Raw genomic sequence first — 4,254 nt, 5'->3', positions numbered from 1 at the left:
GTAATAAAGCAATGGTTGTGATGATGAGGTAATAATAATGACAGTAAGATGCTTTCTAGCTGATAACAACTCTTAAGAAACTAGATAAAATATTATTTAAAACTTCTCTGAGCCGGCGCCGCGGCTCAATAGGATAATCCTCCGCCTGCGGCGCTGGCAAACCAGGTTCTAGTCCTGGTCGGGGCGCTGGATTCTGTCCCGCTTGCTCCTCTTCCAGTCCAGCTCTCTGCTGTGGCCCGAGAGTGCAGTGGAGGTTGGCCCAGGTCCTTGGGCCCTGCACCCGCATGGGAGACCAGGAGAAGCACCTGGCTCCTGGCTTTGGATCAGTGCGGTGCACCGGCCACAGCGTGCAGGCTGCAGCAGCCATTGGGTGGTGAACCAATGGAAAAGGAAGACCTTTCTCTCTGTCTTTCTCTCTCACTGTCCACTCTGCTGTCAAAAAAATTTTTTTCTCTGATACATTTTGGAGAATTGCAATAAATGACTAAGTCAGATTCCAGGTGAGAACTAGATGCTAGCCATATGCCAGCTCATGGGTCCATCTTTCATTGAAGTTATGTGACAACCTCAAAAGTAAAGCTGTTCATAGCTGACTGGCACTAGGAAGACAGAAGGGATAGTGCAGGATTGACAAGTGTGGGGACACCTGTTTTAGTCTCTGAAGGGCCACTAAAATCTTAAAAGAAACTGAAAGTAAACCAGTTACTACTTGGCTTTCTGCTGCCCAGTTTCATGTTATCTGCATAACCAATAAAACTTCAAGACCTGAAATAGGATTAAAAAGACCTTTCATTAAGTGTAAGCTCCCCAGCACTTGGAAAAAAATTCAGAGAAAGGTAAAATCATTCAAAATATTTGTTCAGGGCCCTCAAAGAAGGAGGTGCCTTTCTCTGAAGGGAGGAGAGAACTTACACTTTGACTATGGACTTGTCTAAATAAGATCGGAGTTGGTGAACTCAAAAGGCTTCCATAACCTTGGCAGCTCATGACAAGAACATTGGGTGGTTACTGATGCCATAAACAAGAGTGCCAATTGTTAACTCAACAACAGGAGTCACTATGTACTTACTCCCCATGTAGGACCTCTGTCCTTAATGTGTTGTACTATGTGAATTAACAGTATAACTACTACTCAAACAGTACTCTATACTTTGTGTGTCTTTGGTGGGTGGGGGGGAAGTCTGTTGAAATCTTTACTTAGTATATACTAAATTGATCTTCTGTATATAAAGATAATTGAAAATGAAAAAAATGTTCAAATCATTTAACATGCATTTGGCTAATAAACAAGACAATCAAATACACAAAGAGAAAAGAAAATATAAATAAGTATCAGCAGAAATAAATGCAAGGAAAACATATTCACAGGAACTAAAAACAACTGAATTTTCAGATAATTATTTCAAAAACAAGCAAAGGGATTTACTTTTTTTTTTTTAAGATTTATTTGTTTATTTGGAAGGCAGAGTTACAGAGAGGCAGAGGCAGAGAGAGAGAGAAAGAAAGAGGGAGTCACTCCCCAAATGGTTGCAGTGGTGTGGAATGGGCTGATCCTAAGCCCAGAGCCACCTCTGGGTCTCCCATGCAGGTGCAGGGGCCCAAGGACTTGGGCCATTTTCTACTGCTTTCCCAGGCCATAACAGAGAGCTGGATTGGAAGTGGAGCAGCTGGGACTTGAACCAGTGCCCATAAGGAATACCGGCACTACATGCGGCAGCTTTAGCTGCTATGCCACAGTGCTATGCCAATGTAAGACAAATTTAAATATTCATAGTAACCAAAAATTATTTTTGAAAAATAACCTAAATATTTGAAAAAATACAAATGCATATAGAAGAATAAATAGACATGAATTAACAACTCGATGTCCTGGGGTAGTAGCAGATTCAGTATAGCTAAATGGAGACTGATAGAAGCCTTACACAAAATTATAATTTAAAAATTTTAATTCTTTTTTAGCAATTGTAGTAGGTAGTAACATATACATAGCAAAGAATTGTAGCATGTGGCAAATAAATTCAGAGAAGAAAGTAAATAGTAGGATTAAAAGCGAAGAGAAAAAATGCTGTCATTGTGTATATATAATAGATTCAATTATGTAGAAAATCCAATAGAATCTACAGATGAACTACAATAATTCAGGAGATTCTTGAGCAGAAGTCAATATACAAAACCAAATTCTGTTCTGTAGTAGCTATGATCAAAAAGAAAGGATCAGGGAAAACTATTCTTGTAAGGCAAAAACTCTTAGAATATAAAATTGACTTGATTACAATAGGATAATGATGATAGTTTTTAATGAAAAATTTTGCTTATAAAATCATCTCTAGAGGGGCTGGCGCCGCGGCTCAATAGGCTAATCCTCCGCCCGTGGCACTGGCAAACCAGGTTCTAGTCCTGGTCGGGGCGCCGGATTCTGTCCCGGTTGCCCCTCTTCCAGGCCAGCTCTCTGCTGTGGCCTGGGAGTGCAGTAGAGGATGGCCCAGGTCCTTGGGCCCTGCACCCCATGGGAGACCAGGATAAGTACCTGGCTCCTGGCTTCAGATCAGCACGGTGTGCAGGCCGCAGTGCACTGGCCACAGAGGCCATTGGGGGGTCAACCAACGGCAAAGGAAGACCTTTCTCTCTTTCTGTCTCACTGTCCACTCTGCCTGTCAGAAAAAAAAAATCATCTCTAGAAAACAAAATGTGATTCTTGTATTAAAAACTCACTATTAATTAAAGAAACTCAAGTCAGTTAAATACAAAGAATAATACTTGGAATAGAATAATATGGACCAAAATAATATGGACCATTGACAGAAATCAATACAATTTAAATCAAAAAGTAGTAGATTCATACACAGTGGTCTGTTTATAATGTTTCCTGTGGTCCATGTGGACCCATCCTGTTGCTGCAGCCAAATTCATTGCCAAACAAGGAAATGAGTTGGACAAAGTGGTCATTGAGATCAGTGGCATTCCCAGCATCAAAGTTGGAGGAGTGGATGTCACTGTTAAATCACAGGAGACAACCCAATCCTCAGTGTAGCCCAGGATGCTTTTGGGGGCACTATCATGCCTGCTTCATCATTTTCTTGATGTCATCATACTATGCATATTTCTCCAAACAGAAGGTCAGGCCCATCACTGACACACTGGGGGTGGGCCCACCGAAGCCATGCCAGTGAATTTACCATTTAGCTCAGGGATGATCTTGCCCAAGGCCTTGGCAGTATCCAGTGGATGCTGGGCAGAACCTATGGCCATCACACAATTTTCTGGGCGGGGCGGGGGGGACATCCACAGTCTTCTGCATAGCTGTCAAGGCATAGACTGGTTCTGAAATTGTAATGGATCAGCTTGGCCAGGGGGGCAGCTGGTAGTGCAGGAGGCATTTCTGGTAATCTTGAAGGAGTTAGTATACTTCTCATGGTTCACATCCATCACAAGCAGAGGGGGCAGAGTTGATAAACCTTTTGGCACCACCTTCGAATGAGCACCAGGCTTCTCTGTGGTGCCGAAGTTGGTGATGACTTTCTCACTGATGACAAACTTCCTGTTCTCAGCCTTGACCATACTGAGGAACTTGCTCTGGGTGGAATCATGCTGGAACATGTAGACCATATAGTTGAAATCAGTGAATAGCTCACTGGTGGGGGCAACATCCACTTTGCCTGAGTTAAAAGCTGCCCTGGTGATCACGTGCCCAGTGTGGCCAAATCTGCTCACTCTGACCTTTGCCATCCTGTCTTAGAGAGGTAGGGGCAGTGCACAAGAAGGTACAGCTGTCTGTTGAATTGGAAGGGGTAGAGAGTTTTAATTTATTTTTTTAAATACCAGCATCATATCATTTCGCAGCTCAATTCTATTTAACTATTAAAGTAATTTTAAATAATTAAGACCATAGCCAGAAATGAAGAGCTTACCAACTCATTCTTATAAGTGGAAACTTAAACTCTTGATTAAAATAATTATATTTCAAATAAAAATTAGTAAAAATGTGTACAGCTACCTAAGCAGACAAATTAAACAGCAATAAGGCATTTAACCTAATTTATTTTTTTAAAAAAGGGTTTAAATCAGTTTTATGTTCAATGCAAAATTAAGAGATATCCCATATATCTCCTGCTTCCACACATGCATGGCTTCCCCCAACACCATCTCCCACCACAGTGCTTTGTTACAGTTGATGAAGCTACCTGAACACATCTTTGTAAGCAAAGGTGTTAGTTTATATTCAGAGTCATTCTTTTTTTTTAAGGTTATTTTTTC

The 4,254-nt window shown here is 41.3% G+C and overlaps 1 pseudogene; it reads right to left on the bottom strand.

The window, feature by feature from the left end:
* Positions 1 to 2,854: 2,854 nt before the first annotated feature.
* LOC100343544 (glyceraldehyde-3-phosphate dehydrogenase pseudogene) lies at positions 2,855 to 3,726 on the bottom strand (annotated as a pseudogene).
* Between the last annotated feature and the right edge of the window lie 528 nt (positions 3,727 to 4,254).

This window comes from Oryctolagus cuniculus, chromosome 2, assembly GCF_051225735.1.
Source record: "Oryctolagus cuniculus isolate XC-2025 breed Fujian yellow rabbit chromosome 2, ASM5122573v1, whole genome shotgun sequence".
Lineage (NCBI taxonomy): Eukaryota > Metazoa > Chordata > Mammalia > Lagomorpha > Leporidae > Oryctolagus > Oryctolagus cuniculus.
Note: the sequence above shows the minus strand (reverse complement) of the source record. Positions and strands in the feature narration are given on the sequence as shown.